The following is a 16,242-nucleotide window of genomic DNA, read 5'->3' as shown; positions in this document are numbered from 1 at the left end:
GATTCCATACATCTTGTGACCAGATGTGGCATTTTTAACTGGGACTCAGCAGTATCAACAAAACAGAGTCCATTTAAAACAACACTGCTTTCCTTACCTATTTATTTTAATTTTTACATTGTATTTTTTTAGATTATAAAAGTAATGTCCACTTCCCCCTAATATTTTGTTAAGAAAATGTTCAAACATATAGCAAAAATACCTAGTTCTAAAAAAATCATATATATGTGAAGTGCACCATAAAGAAAGTAAAAGGTTCTTATAATCCTGCCTCCTGGAGAGAATACCACTGTTAACCTGTTTCCTATATATTCCTACAGAATTTTTTCTGTGTGTATACTAATATATATTATGATTGCCTTAACAATTGTATAATATTATTCATACTATTTCATTTGTTCTAGGAAAATTTAAGTTTTTCTTGGACATCTTTGCCTGTGAGAATTTATTGATTTATCTCATTTTATTTTTAAAATAGTTTTACTGAGGTATAAATTATGTACCATAAAATTCACCTGTTTTAATTCATTGACCTGTATAATTGACTTTTTTAGTAAATTTTCAGAATTGTGCAACTAACACCATAGTCCAATTTTAGAATGTTTCTGTCACCCCTAAAATATTCCTTTTGCCCATTTGCAGTCACTCCCCGTCCTCATCTCTGTCACCAGGCAACCACTAATCTATTTTCTGTCTCTATAGATTTGCCTTTTATGGGCTTGCATATAAGTAGAATAAAAAAATGTGTATTTTTCTGTGTCTAGCTCCTCTTAACAAACAGAGTGTTTTTGAGGTTCATTCATGCGACAGACCTTTGTTCCTTTTCAACAGTGTTACATTTTAGGATATTCTTCATTTTGTTTACTTACCAGTTGGTGGATATTTGGGTTGTTACCAGTTTTTGGCTAGTACGAATATGCTGCTGTGGACATTTGGGTCCATATCTCTATGTGGATGTATGTCTTATTCTTTTTGAGTGCCTATACACATTTCCATTTTGTGTTCAGCCAAACCTCACTGGCGGCCATTTACTTGTTTTTTGTTGCTTTTTTTGTTTGTTTTTGATGAACAAATAATGCTGTATTGAACATCCTTTTTTTTTTTTAAGTAATCTCTACACCCAACGTGGAGCTCAAGTGCACGACCCTGAGATCAAGAGTTGCATGCTCTTTTGACTGAGCCAGCTGGGCTCCCCTGTATTGAAAATCCTTATACATATATCTTTATGCATATGTGTGAATGTTTTTGGAGAATATATATTTAGAAGGGGAAGTTCCTAGTAAACAGATGTAAACATTTGACATTTCAATAGCTAGTATCAAATTGTCTTCCAGAAGCCGCACCAACTTCTATCTCCTGCCCGTGGCAGCGCAGGAGAGTGACCATTTTCCCTTGTACTTGTCAGTGCAGGCGAGAAGGAATATTTTAGTTTTTCTAATATCATAAATGAAAGATGTCTTATTGTCATTTTAATTGATATTTCTTTTATCATGAGAGAGGTTTTGACCATTTGTTTGTCCACTCCCAATTTTCCAGTGAGTTGCTTATCTTTTCCTATAGCTTTGAAATAACTCTTTGTGTTTTGGGAAATTGACCTTTTGCTTATAAAATCTACTGCAAATGTTTCATTCCTCTGCTTATCCCTTTTTTTTCCCCCTCAAAAATTCTGTTCATGGTCATTGTGCCATACACATGTTTTACATTTTTAAGTAATCATATCTGTTAGGGACAAAAAAAAAAATCTGTGAACATTTTACAACTATCACTGAGATATTTATAATATCCCCAGAAGGAGGTGAGGAAGGTAAAATGTTGATGGGGGAGAAAGCTGAGGGACGTTATATGCGCTTCATTTACCAAACATCTGGACGGTTAGGAGATTTTTCCCCACTCTTTATGTAGTTGTTTTGGTGTCATATAAGCATAGCCTTCACATATAAGTGCAAAGCCTGAGAACTAAATCTGGACATTTTTTGCTTCCCAGCCCCTTGCTAATAATAATTATGACAGCTGACATGAATCGAATGCGTACGATATGTCATTGGTTGTTGTTAATCGTTGCAATCACTCTGTGAGAGAGGTACAGTTATTTCCCCATGGAAAAAGGCACAGGGATCTTTTAAGTAACTTGGTCAAAGTCATACAGCTAGCAGATGCTGGGGCCGGGATTCAGACTTAGGTTCACCTGACACCAGAACGTGTGCTTAACTAGGACTCCTTTCATTATCCCTTCCTAAAGCATTCCATGAATTGACTTAGCTTTGGACAATAAGAGGATATTTCAAGAGGGCTTTAGAAAGGGACTTGGCAACATCTGTGGGTTCTATTCTTAACACCCCAAAACTCTTCTCTTTTCTTGTAATGAGGAGAGAAGGCATGCATTTGCAGTAGTCTGGGGAGTTGAGGCAGGAAGAGTAGATGATGGGTTTCTAAGACCCTTCTGACTTTTCTGTTTGCTACATGTCAGAAATGAGCTGGCTGTTGGCAATTAGATCTTGGCCCAATGGAGGGAGGTTGGGATAATGGAAGAAGAGAGGTGCTTCAAGCTCTAGCTCTGAAGTCAAAATGGTTTCTCGGTGGGCATTTTTCTGCCTGGGATATTTTGACCCTGGGCAATTCTAGGCTAACCTGGATAGGTCTGAGGATATTGAAGACCTAGAAAGAATATGGTCAAAATACATAAAAATCTTGGGGATCTGGGAAAAGATGGGCATACTCTTGCTCATTTATTGTTACTCAAGAAGCCTAGGGTGCCAAAGGCAACTGTGAGAGGGGGGCACAAAGATGAATCGAGCCTGTTCTTAGGGGACTCACTGTCTGGGTAGGGAAGAGGGATCTGTTCAAAGAGTAGTTGAACTAAAGTAGAGGCAGTGACTTGAGAGGTTCAGCTAAAGAGCTGGGAGTCAGAGCAGAAGGAGCACAGACTTTGCAGCGATATAGACCTGGCCTTGAATTATGTCCTAAGGTAATGACAACAAGAGCATTGTTGAGCACTTACCATATGTGCTGCATGGTTTGGCAGACAAGGGGATCCTCTTCAGGATTGAAGGACTTATCCTTAGGTCCTGGGGGTTCTGTTGGCTGACAGCCCTCAGCTGTTGACCCCCTTGGAGAACTGCCTCTGCTGAGGAGAGCTGTGTAGCTTAAGATTACACCCCCTTCTCAGCTGCAGGTGTGAAGGTCCTGCTCCCTCCCCCAAACCCGGGACAACTGTGAAGGGCCCTCTAAATGTCAGCGCCTCCACTGGGACTGTTGGGACCCAACTTCTCACTCTACCCAGTCCTACTTCCTTTTCCTTCCTTCCACAGGATTTGAAACAAAGAGCACACCCTAAAAAACTTTCCATGTTATGGTCTCGTCTTGGAGTTTGCTTCCCAGGGGGACCCATTCATGGGACATGGATGATCTGACTATTCTCACACAGTCAGCCCCCTGAGCTGGGATTACTTACTCTAGTTTATAGGTGAAGTCACTGAGATTTAAGGGAGGTTGAATGGTTTGCCTAGTGGCATTACATGGCAGATCTTGGGTTCAAACCAAGTCCAGTTATGCCCAAAGCACAATCTTTCTATATCTCCACCATGTAGGTGTGTGGCTTTAAGGACCGGAAACCATGGGGTTATAAAATTAGATTGCTGGTAGGAAATTCAAAGTTCATTTGGTTAGAGCTCCTGTTCCTTCATCTCTGGACCTGAGATTCTCAGATCCAGCCCTGAAAGTCTCACATCCTGGGAATGCCTTTACTTACTGGTGAGCCAGGGTTGTTGGTCACCCTATGTGAGGATTGACTGAAGTACTCAATGAGTCCATCCATCCAGTCTTCCATTCATTCAACAAATGTTCTTTGAGCATTTGTTGTGTCCCAGGTATCACTTTAGGGACAAAGGGTACAGCAGTAAACAAAGCAAACTCCCTGCCCTCTTGGAGTTGCCTTTCAGCAGAGGGAGGCAGATAGCAATGAACTAGACAGAAAAATGCATACTATCAAGTAATGGTGGGCGCTATGAAGGAAAATGAAGAGAATAGGGGGATGGAGGGTGTCGAGCTGAGGGCAAGTAAGTGTTCTATTTTAGAGACAGGGAACAAAAAGCCTTCTGGAATGAGGGAACCTCTGGCTAAAGACCTGAATGAAGGGAGGAACTGGCTACACAGATGTCAGTGAAGGGCATCCCAGGAAGGAGGAATGACAGGGGCCAAGGCCCTGGGCATTAGCAGGTTTAAGAAAGGTGGAGAAGTTGGGTGGCAGGAACATGATGGGCTAAGGGGGAGAAGAGATTGAGGAGGCATCAAGGGGCCATAATCCTGCAGGGTCTTGGGGGCAGGGAATAAAGATCTTGTGTTTTATTGCAGGTGGATTTGGAGCAGGTGAGTGATACCATGAAGTCCATGTTTCCAAGGGGGTTTCATGACTGTTGTGCTGAGAATAGATGATAACAGATGTCATTTCCATTTCCTCCCTGGATTATTTCTATTTCTCTTTGAGGACAATCAGAGAGGTTTCGTGGAGAACATCATTATTTAAGAGCACGGGCTCAGGAATCAGACTCCCTGAGTTCAGATCCGGGTTCCGCCACTCACTAGCCCTGGGATCTTAAACTATTTGCTTAATATGTGTAAGCCTTTTCTTCCTCATCATTAAAATGCAGATAATCACAACACCTGCTCTACGAAGTGGGTTTGTTGTAAGGATGAAATGTGATAATGCTCATGGAGTTTAGCAGAGCACCTGCTTTTCTTTTATAGCTGATTCTTTTTAATTGTGGTAAAATATAAAATTGACCATTTTAACTCTTTTTAAGTGTACAGGGCAGTGGCATTAAGTACATTCACTTTCTTGTGCAGCCATGCCGACCATCCACCTCCAGAGCCTCTTTTCATCTTCCCAAACTGAAACTCTGTCCCCATGAAACACTAACTCCCCATTCCCTCCTCCCCCAGGCCCTGGTAGCCACCATTCTACTTTCTGTCTCTATGAGTCTGACTAGGATAGGGACCTCATATAAGTGGAATTACACAGTGTTTGTCTTTTTGTGACTGGCTTATTTCACTGCTTAAGTTTCCTCCACGTTGTAGCATGTGACAGAATTTTCTTCCTTTTTAAGGCTGAATAATATTCCACTGTATGCATTTACCACATGTTTATCCATTCATCCACTGATGGACATTTGGGTTGCTTCCACCTCTGGCTATAGTGAATCATGTATTTGTGTTCTGTAAGCACTGGACTTATCTTTGCCGTAATTTTGATCCTGATTTGTATAAGTGGTGGGAAATGGTAGGTACTCCGGACCAGGAGGCAGGAGATATAAATTCTAGATTTGCATGAGGCCGACTCATTTACTCAGTCTGAGCCTCAACTCTTTCATCTATGAAATGGTGATGCTAATGCCTACTTCAGGGGTCTTGTTATAAAAGTTTGAATTAGGGGGCGCCTGGGTGGCTCAGTAGTTGAGCTTCTGACTCTTGATTGCAGCTCAGGTCTTGATCTCAGGGTGGTGAGTTCAAGCCTCACGTGGAGCCTACTTTAAAAAAAAACAACTCAAATTAGATATATTTTGCAAACTTTAGAGCTATGCTATCCAATATGGTAGCCACCAGCCTACCAAGCATTTGAGATGTGGTTAGTCTGAATTATGACATGCAGTACATGTAAAATACACTCATATTTTGAAAACAGTACAGAATAAAGGGAATGTGAAATATTCCATAATAATTTTTCTATGGGTTACTTGTTGAAGTAATGATGTTTCGGATGTATTGGATTAAGTAAAATATATTATTAAAATTAATTTCACCTCCTTTTATTTTTAATGTGGCTACTAGAAAATTTGAAAAGAAACGTGTGGCTTGCTTCATATTTTCATTGGACACCTCTGGGCTAGATTTCACCGGGCATTTTCAGCCTAGGCTCAGCAATTTTCTGGGTGTTCCTCCCACGCTTAGTTAAGGGTCTGAAAGGAGATTCTCTCCCAGAGCTCCAGGCGGACAAATGATTTACATCACTAAGGTGCTGCAGTCTAGATGGTGATCAATGTTTATGGCCCATGGAAGCTTAAACAAGCCGAGAGAATAGGTTCAGTCTTGCCGCAAATAACGTCCAGCCATTAACGTGCAGCCTCCCGGTTCCCTCTACAAAGGGAGGTTTCAGCGTCGCCACTCTGCTGGGATTTGTGATTTAGCTCCATGTTCCCCAGTGACAATAGATTTCTTCATTTCAAAGCCTAACTCCTACGGAGGCTGGGGCTGTGGGGGTGGGGGGTGGGGAGTGGGGGGGGTGGGGAGGGCAGGCGATTTCCCAGCTCAGGCCTCTGTGTATCGCTAATTGTATTATCACAGTTTCTTTAGGGAAAAACCATGCTTTCATTTAGGACTTTAAAAAAAAAAAACAAAAAAAACCCCAGACCCTAGGGAGAGTTAAGATCCGTTTGGTACAGTGTTTGGGTGAAATTTTTTCCCCCTATGGGGCAGGAGAGAAAAGAATTTCTATTTTGCAGCTGGAAGAGAGCTTTTGTGTACGTACCCCTCCCTCTTCTCTCATTTTATCTCTCAACCGATAGGATATTCAGGGAGCTGAGGCAGTGTAGTGTTCAACAGAAATAGAGATAAAGTTCAGAGCCGAATCCCGTGGAAGCAGAGATAGGTCCAGCTCAGCTCCAGCCGGAGGGTGCAGGAGACTAGGTAGGAGTGTGGGGGGTGTGGCTTCCCCTAGGCCAGTGAGCTGCCCAGAGCTGAGAGGCCGTGCCCTAAGGTTTCCACTAATGTATTCTATCATCCCAGGCAGACCCTTCTCCACTTTTCCTGAGTGGCACAGAAGGCCCTGCTCCCTAGGACTTTTGTCACATGTGATCTTCTGCCTTGGGGTCTAAATAGTTTCCAAGATGAGTACCCGATGCTTCATGCCTTCTTGCATTCACAGTTAGGGTGGTGGTCTCCCAGTGAGGGAAATCCCAGATCCCATGAGTGGGCTGGGTTGGTGGAAGCAAGCCTTTCCTAGAGACATCAAATTCTATGTGAGGTCTGCTTCCTCCTGTTTTGGTGGGGGAGGCTCAGATGGAAGGGAGATATACTAGCTGAGCAGTCAGGAGACCTGGCTCCATCAGGGTGTAAGCCACTTTGGCACACCCTGGTCTTTGGGTCTTCATCTGTAGAATGAGGAAACAGTTCCAGCCCTGCCTACCCTGCAAAGTTGTTCTGAGGACCAAATGAGACCCTGGTTATGAAAACAATTTGCACATTTTATTTATTTATTTATTTATAAAGATTTTATTTATTTATTTAATTGACAGAGACACAGCGAGAGAGGGAACCCAAGCAGGGGGAGTGGGAGAGGGAGAAGCAGGCTTCTGCCGAGCAGGGAGCCCGATGCGGGGCTCGATCCCAGGACCCTGAGATCATGACCTGAGCTGAAGGCAGACGTTTAACGACTGAGCCACCCAGGTGCCCCCAATTTGTATATTTTAAAGGGCTGTGTGAACTCAGGATATTATCTTTGCTTTTTCTGCGACACCTTGCTTAATGACTTAGTGAGTTAGTTTACAAATATTTTTATGCCCTTACTATGTGCCAGGCATGAGCTAGGCATGGAGGATACAAAGGTGAGTGAACACATTGCCTGCCCTTATGGAGCTCATGGCCCAATGGAGGGGAAAGGCTAAAAGCAGGTAATTACAATGCAGAGGATAAGAGCTAAGGGAAGGGTAAAGTCAGGGGCTGCAGGAACACAGAAGTAAGTGATCTATCCCAGCTTTGGTGATTTGGTAGGACTTCCTGGAGGAAGTGACTTTTAAATGGAGTTGCAGGGATGAACCGATGTGGTAAGTTTTCAATAAATATTTGTTGAATGAATCAGATAATTAAACATGCTGGTAGCTTCAAGGATAACAGCCCCAGTGTTCATTTAGCAATTTATCATAGGAATCTGACTCAGAGGTTAAGTCATTCCCTAAGGCATACGCTTTCTTCACCCTCTAGAGCTTGTCTGGAAAGAGGCTCAGCTGAAGGCTGTGGGCCACCAACCCTGCAGGCAGCCGGGGAACGGTGCCGAGGTTCTCGAGTGGGGAACGTACGCTGGCAGGAGAAAAAATAGAGGTGTACACTGTGAGACCCAATATCAAAGGCCTGCACGCTCAGTGGTGAATCAGGCAGAATGTCAGCTTGGGGCTTCCCACTGAGCGAAAGAAGAGTTTCGAAGGGGTGGACGGAGCTGGGGTAGGAATCTAGGAGAGGGCTCAAGGATGAGGCAGATGGGCAGTTTCCATCTGGAGGTCTGAACAGGGGCGGTAAACCTCTGCTGCAGGTAAGGGTCATGGCCCAGGTCTTTGCCAGAGCAGGGATGGATAGTGAAAGTCAGAGTTATGCTTGTCCTGGGGCCTCCTCAGGTGAGTTTTCAGCCCCCTGGAACGGGGGGCTCAGAAGGTGATTAAGGCTTGACTTCACAGAAAGCCTGGTGTTTGGATTAGCTGGTGTCTTGGGAGGAGACTGAGCCTTTAGGTGGTCCAGCTGTGGGGACAGGAGAGGCCGAGTCCAGAAGATGAAGTGGGAGCTGACACCACCCTCTCTTCATCAAGGAACAGTCTCCAGAGTCCCCAACCCAACTGATGCAAGGGTGAGCTAATTTGGCCTCCGCTCCCACCATACCAGTTTCCATGGATACATTTCAAGCCTCAGTCTGGTCATCTTCAAAAGCATCAAAGGCAGCAAACCCCATCCATGCATAATCTTTTGTTATAGCCGCACAAATAGCTTTTGTAACAGCCCTTCCCCCATCCCTCCCACCCATCCTCCTAACCAAAAAAACTGGCTTAATTTGTGGCACAGTCATCCACTGACAGAAGCATTGGACTTTTTCTGGAAGTTTTGAAGACCTGAGTTTGAATTCCAGCCTTGTCATTTGTAAAATGCAAATAATAGCACCTAGGGCATAGAGGTGTAGGGATTAAATAAGATAAATGTATCTGAAAATGCCTAGCACATTGCCTAACTAAATGTTAGTTTCTTTCCTCTCTTTCTTTGTCAGTTGCGCCACTCAGAAATCAGGGTTCTCTGCACCCACAATCCTTGTACAGCATCCCCTTGTGTGTTTCATGCACTTGATACTGAATAAGCTGTCCTTGACATCAGTTCACTTCCCCTGGTGGCTAACATCTAGTGCTTTGACTGGAGCCCCATGGGGGGGGGGGGTCTCTCAACCGTTCTCTCTGCTGGCCCCCAAGTTTGGGAGGAACCGGTTATAGGGCCCTGAAGGTAAATGGGCCAGTGTCTTTCTCTCCCTTCTTGAGGCCAAGTCTTTGCTGGGAGCGTGCAAAGGCACACAGAGGTGGGGGAAGCTCCTTGCCTCCTGAGAGTCTGTTCCAGCAGATGGCTCTGCTGCAGTTCTGCTTAGGAGGTTAATGGACACCAGATGTCTGGGCAGGCAAGCTTTCATTTTCTCCTGGAACCACTTAATTTGGCTGAACATCTGCCTTGGCTTCCGGGCTTTTCCGTCACCTGAGCTTCAACACTGGTTCAGTCACCACCAGTGGACATCAGAGGAGCTCCCTTGCCCCTTTCCTTACTCAGGGTCTTGGGGTATACTAGCCTGATTTGTGAGAGGTAGAGGTGGTGGTCAAGAGGGGACAAGAGTGGTCCATGGTTGCCTCCTGTCACTGTCCTTCATGTTTGGTCTGTTGTCATTGGGCCTTCTTGTTGGAAAACCAATTTTAATCCAAAAGAATGGTGTCTGCCTGATTAGAGAATATGTCTATCTGGACCAGCACTGGCTGGCTGTCAAGGGCAGGGAGGTGGGGGACAGTCTTTGGAAATGACTTGAAGGAGGTACCTCCATGCTCACCCCTCTTCCTGCTCCATGGCCTTCACTGATGCATTTCTAAACCATTGATGGCTGATGATCTCAGGGGGCAGTTGAGACTTGAATTGTGCTTTGAAAGTACCATTTTGTTGTTGGTATCACTGGTTTAAGCATTGGCATGTGTCAGAGTGACCTGAGGAGTTTAGTAAGGCACAGACTGCTGGACCCCACTATGTCAGTAGGTCTGGGGTGGAGCCCAGGAATCTGCATTTGAAGCAAACATTACAGGTATTGATGATGCAGGTGACTTTACACTATTCCAAGCAATGTGGCCTGGAACTCTGTCTTTTGGGGTTCTGGAATTTCTTCTGCTTTCTATTTCAGGGATGTACATACGTATTCATGTTTGTTTGTTTGTTTGTTTGTTTATCCCCTTCTTTGCCTGGGAAACTGCTTATCCAATAAGATCCAGATCAAAAATCACTTCAACTGTGAGACCTTTTCTGAACACCCTTTTATTGGGCAGATTGACTTCCTCCTTTTCTTCCATAGCACTTTGCAGGTACTTTTATAGGACAGCACAACTCACATTAATCATGGGCTTTTATGTGCTCCTTGAGGGCAGGGAGCTCATCCTCTTCATCTTTCTATTTATCCTAGAACATAGCATAATATCATGTCATAGGCACCAATAAATATTTATTGACTGAACACAATAATCCTTGTGGTAAATAGGGTCTTCATAAAGTATATTCAAATAAGACAATTTTAGTTTTGATAATATAGCTTATTTATCTTAAAAACAAAATATATTGTGACAAATAAAGGACAAATAATTTTCTTCTCATGGTTCATGGCTTAATCCTCAAAGGACACAGTTTACTACCTTTCTGGCTAACGCTTTTTTCATCCAAGCACATAAATGATGCCTTGCATGTAACTGCCATATTATCAGCCCCTGCTTTAATCAGTTTGCTTTTATTTATTTATTATTAAAAAAAATTTTTTAAGTAGGTTCTGTACCCAACGTGGGGCTTGAGCTCATGACCCCAAGATTAAGAGTTGCATGCTCTCCTGACTGAACCAGCCAGGCGCCCTAATCAGTTTGCTTTTAAATGCCATTTTCATGGTTACTAGCCAACCTGTAACCTATGTGGCATTTTGTAGTTCCTAAGGCCTTTTTTTGAAGCCTTGATTTTTTTCTTAAACATCTATACTTTAATGTCTAGAGTAATATTGGCCTCCTACTTCTTTTTTGTCATAGTTCCTCTGTTTAATACCTCCAGCTGCTTTCTTTCTCAGTGGCAGGTTTCCAGTGGACAGGTATCACATGTTTGCAATTGTTTTTGGACAGGGCTTGGCACATCCAGTCATAATGAAACATATAGAGTGTTAGACACTTTATAAAACACTTTCTCATCAGCCATGCTTTGAGGTGGAAATACTATTATTTCCCCTTTAGGGTCTCACCAGCTAGTAAAAGACATAGCCAAAATTTGAAGGCAATTTTACTCCCTTCTAGATTCCATGCTTTCAAAAATAATCATTGCAGCAATACTTATAATAACAAACAAAGGCACAACCTATGTAATGTCCAACAGGAAGAGAATAGCTAAGTGTTGGATGGCATCTTAGTCTGCTCAGGCTACTCTAACAAAATACCATGGATTGGGTGACTTAAAAACCAGACATTTATTTCTCACCGTTCCAAAGGCTGGGAAGTCCAAGATGAGGGTGCCAGCATGGTCAGGTTCTCAGTGAAGGCTCTCTTCCTGGCTTGCAGATGACTGCCTTCTTGCTCTATCATCACATGGTGGGGAGAGAGAGAAAGAGAGGGAAAGAGAGAGTGTGCACGCAGGCAAGTGAGCATCAGAGCTCTGGTCTCTTCCTCTTTTTACAAGGACACTAATCCTCTCCTGGGGCCCCACCTCATCATGACCTTATCTGAATCTGATTACCTCCCAAAGGCCCCACCTCCAAATACTAGCACATTGAGGGTTAGGGCTTCAACAAAGGAGCATGGGGGCAGACACATGCATTTAGTTCCTAACAGATGGTCACAGCCATTTGATGGAATATTACTCAGTCCTTAGAAACAAGGCCTCTGAAGGCAATATAGCAATATGTAGACGTTTTTATTGTCATGACAATGATGTGAAATGAGCAAGAGAAGAAACATGGGAAAATGAATGCCATTCAGTTGTTGGTGGGGGTGAAATGCCGTGATTTTTTCTTTTTTTAAAATTTCAGTCGGTGTTGCTAGAACATCAGTGTTGGAAAACAAAAACACAACACCAAGAACACCCTCCCCATCCCCCACCTTTGCCACTATGTATTTGCACTTTATTAATGCTTCTGAGGTGCTGATGAAGTGAGAACAACTTTCAGCTCCCAGAGAGCAAGTGTGTGTGCATGAGTCACAGGAGTGTGGTCTGACGCAGATGATTAAGGCTGTGGCAAATGCAGAATTAAGTAACTCTGATAACAGAGCCCTGGAGCATCCTTCTTGGAGATTAAACCTTTCAGGCTTTTAGCAGCTGAGAGGTGCTGGGGATCAGAGATAGCAGGCTTAGAAAGGAAAAGAAGGGGGGCACATATTAGATGGGGATGGGAAGGAAAATGCATCCCATTCAGGTTAGTGCTCTTTTTTGAAATTGGCTGTCGCCTGGAGTTTCAGTGGAAAGCGTACCATTATCTGGGGAGAGGGCAGTGTGTCTGCCTGCTTCCTGTCCTTCTCTTGCTTGCCTTCCTACAGGCTGGAGTTTGGTTTTGTGTGCTGGCCTATTCTACCAGCTTGTTTGTGTGTGAGTTTTCCTCACTTGCTGACTGATCCTGTTTTACATTTGAATGACCTTCAAAATGTAAGGGCGGTTTTAGGCCTTTCTGAGAAGAGGAGGGACTGGCTTCTCTTCTTCCCTTTCCTTGCACCTATTCATTCAATACATATGTAGTTTGCCCCTTTCTTGTGCTGGCCACAATGCTAGGTGCTGGGAATAGATAGAGATACGGTCTTTGCCTTCATGGAACTTAAAATTAAATATTGGTTATTCAGGACTGGCTACACACTTTGCGGGGCCCGGTACAAAATGAACATGCAAGGCCCCTTATTTGAAAATTATTACGAATTTCCAGACAGCGCTGGCAGAGCACCAAACCAAGCACCCTCCTGAGCGCTGGGCACTAGGTAGCTTGTATGTATACAGTTTGTGTATCCAGGAAGCTGGCCCTGAAGTTGTTTCTTGCAAGCACATCTCAGAAGAAGAGGGATTTAGGGCTGCAGCCCTACATGCCGTGCGGTCCCCCAGTCTCCCGCGGCCGCCTCCCCCAGGAATGGCACAGGGCCTCTCCTCACTATGGCAGCAGCACGGCACGGCACGCTCGACTTGAAGCTCGGCGCCAAAGCTGATGGCGAGACCATTCTAAAAGGCCTCCGGTCCATTTTCCAGGAACAAGGGATGACGGAGTCGGTGCACAATTGGCAAGACCACGGTTATCTAGCAACCTACATCAACAAAAACGGCAGCTTTGCCAGTTTGAGAATTTACCCACATGGATTGGTGTTGTTGGATCTTCAGAGTTATGACGGTGATTCGCAAGGCCAAGAAGTTGACAGTCTTTTGAACAAAGTAGAAGAAAGAATGAAAGAATTGAGTCAGGACGGTGCTGTGCGGGTGAAGTGATTACCATCCATAATTCGGGAGGAGCTATCGACAGATACTGGCCCACTGCTGATGGTCGCCTGGTTGAGTATGACATAGATGAAGTGGTGTATGATGAAGATTCACCTTATCAGAACATTAAAATTCTACACTCGAAGCAATTTGGAAATATTCTCATCCTTAGTGGGGATGTTAATCTGGCAGAGAGTGATTTGGCGTATACCCAGACCATCATGGGCAGTGGAAAAGAAGACTACAATGGCAAAGATGTGCTGATTCTTGGGGGTGGAGACGGGGGCATATTATGTGAAATAGTCAAACTGAAACCAAAGATGGTCACTATGGTAGAGATTGACCAAATGGTGATTGATGGATGTAAGAAATACATGCGGAAAACATGTGGCAACGTCTTAGACAATCTTAAAGGAGACTGCTATCAGGTTCTAATAGAAGACTGTATTCCAGTACTGAAGAGGTACGCCAAAGAAGGGAGAGAGTTTGATTATGTGATTAATGATTTGACAGCCGTTCCAATCTCCACATCTCCAGAAGAAGATTCCACAAGGGAGTTTCTCAGACTGATTCTTGACCTCTCAGTGAAAGTACTGAAACAGGATGGGAAATACTTTACACAGGGTAACTGTGTCAGTTTGACAGAAGCCTTGTCGCTCTGTGAAGAACAGCTCGGGCGCCTGTATTGTCCTGTGGAATTCTCAAAGGAGATCGTCTGTGTTCCTTCATACTTGGAATTGTGGGTATTTTACACTGTTTGGAAGAAAGCTAAACCTTGAAGACCAATCTCTCCTAATCATGTGTGCTGCAAATAGCCTTCCTGACCTTCATATGCTGTACATGACATCGAAATGAGTCAGGCAATTGATTGTGATTTCCTTCAACTTTTCTTTTTTTAATTATTATTTTTAATTTAAAGCAAATGGAAACTGTATATTTTGATGCGCTAGGGTGTTAATTTTTTTGAAAGTCAGCTGAAGGATGATTAGACAGCACAGCGAAGGCTGCTAAATGCACTGAACCCCTAGAATGTGATTTTTGTTACTTTTTTTTGTGTGTGTGTGGGGGGGCTTTTTGTTTTTGTCTTGGTAGACTTCGAATTTGGTTGTTTGGAGGAATGAACATCATTGTTTTGTTCTGGAGGGGAGTTCTTTGATGGTGTTTCTTTACCCCAAAATTGACTTAGCTATTAAAATTTGGTGCTTATAAGAAAGAGTTAAGAAAAAAATGAATAGCAATGCTTCGATTAAAATTATAAATGGGAAAAAAAAAAAAAAAGAAGAGGGATTTATTCCTTCTTTATTGGCCCAGTCTTCCTTATCACTGTGTGCAGAAATCAAGCAGCCTCAGAAGAAGTGTTACCTTTGACTCAGTGGGCCTGCATAGAGAGACAGTAGAACACAGATAAAAGACAGTGTAAATATATATTTTTTAAAGATTTTATTTATTTATTTGACAGAGAGACAGTGAAAGAGGGAATACAAGCAGGGGGAGAGGGAGAAGCAGGCCTCCTGCCGAGCAGAGAGCCCGATGCAGGGATTGATCCCAGGATCCTGGGATCATGACCCGAGCTGAAGGCAGATGCTTAACGACTGACCCACCCAGGCGCCCCGTCAGTGTAAATATTAAATACCTTTTCGTTGTTTGACACATGCAACTAGGCCACATGGACATCCATAGAACGTTCAACTTCTCTGAAAATATCTGGCCATAATCAAATATATGATAAAGGAAATCTTTACCATCCAAAGTTTTGTCCTTGGAAGCAAATACATGGGCAGTGATCAGTCTAATTACTCTGGGCCTGAAGGGTTTTTTTGTTGTTTGCTTTCTTGATTTTTGAGAATAGTTTTCTTTTTCTTTTTTTTCCCCCAAAGATGTTATTACCAAAGATAATGTATTTTATGCAAATTTACCAGAAAGCAACTGTTCAGTAAATAACAAGATTATACCAGTTTACTGGTAAGTGTACTTAATCCCTGAGCAATAGGCTTTGGTAGAATGCCGGTTTAGTGTGGTGAGGCAGAGGAGGGAGTTTACCTGTTTCTAGCAACAGCCACCTAGCGGAAGGTAGTAATAGAACTAACAGTACCTACAAGAGGGTAGTTTCACATCTCTCAAAGTGTCCTCTAGAATATTAATTTTAAGGGAGAGATTCTACCTAAATTGGTTAATTTGATTCTGTTCTCTCTTGAAGATTTACCATTCATGTGACAGTCCCATGGCAGTGAAGAAGCCGTTAACACTTTCAACACAACATTATGTGATTGTGACACCTGTTTTAAAGAGTAATAACTAGCAACTATATCTCTATCTATGGATATCTATATAGTTATATAGATAATATATGTATAACTCTAGCAATCTATGTATAAAACGGATTCTGAAGACTATGCTGTGGGAGACATTGGTGATGCACTTATAGACTTTTAAGATGCGTGGTCTGGGGTCACGGGGTCTAGGTTTGAGACCCACTCACAACCATGAACAAGTTACAAGGCCTTTCAGAGACTGTTTCCCCGCCCGTTAAGTAATAATACCTGCATCACACAATCGTATAGATTAAATGAGACACTAGGTCTGAACATTTTGTAAACCGTTCAGTTGTCCTGCAAAACACTTCATGGTTACTGAAACGATATTGAAATAAATAGGAACTATTGTCTTATCTGCGAGTGAGTAAACTGAGGCCTAGAGAGGTTAAGAAGGGTGTCTGGAGTTCAGAGCCACAAAATGGCAAAGACAGTCTCCTCATGATATATTTTAAACCAGCTCTGCTTGTAG

General features: G+C 43.1%; 1 protein-coding gene and 1 pseudogene across 8 annotated transcripts in view; both read left to right on the top strand.

Moving 5' to 3' along the window:
* The window catches only part of SRGAP3 (SLIT-ROBO Rho GTPase activating protein 3), a 243,659-nt gene that overhangs the window by 37,595 nt on the left and 189,822 nt on the right, over window positions 1–16,242 (top strand). The window lies entirely within an intron of this gene.
* LOC116636762 lies at window positions 11,501–14,899 on the top strand (annotated as a pseudogene).

This window comes from Phoca vitulina, unplaced genomic scaffold (genome assembly GCF_004348235.1).
Source record: "Phoca vitulina isolate PV1807 unplaced genomic scaffold, GSC_HSeal_1.0 scaffold13, whole genome shotgun sequence".
In the NCBI taxonomy this organism is placed as follows: Eukaryota; Metazoa; Chordata; class Mammalia; order Carnivora; family Phocidae; genus Phoca; species Phoca vitulina.
The sequence above is the reverse complement of the archived record's forward strand: the minus strand, read 5'-3'. Positions and strand labels throughout refer to the sequence as shown.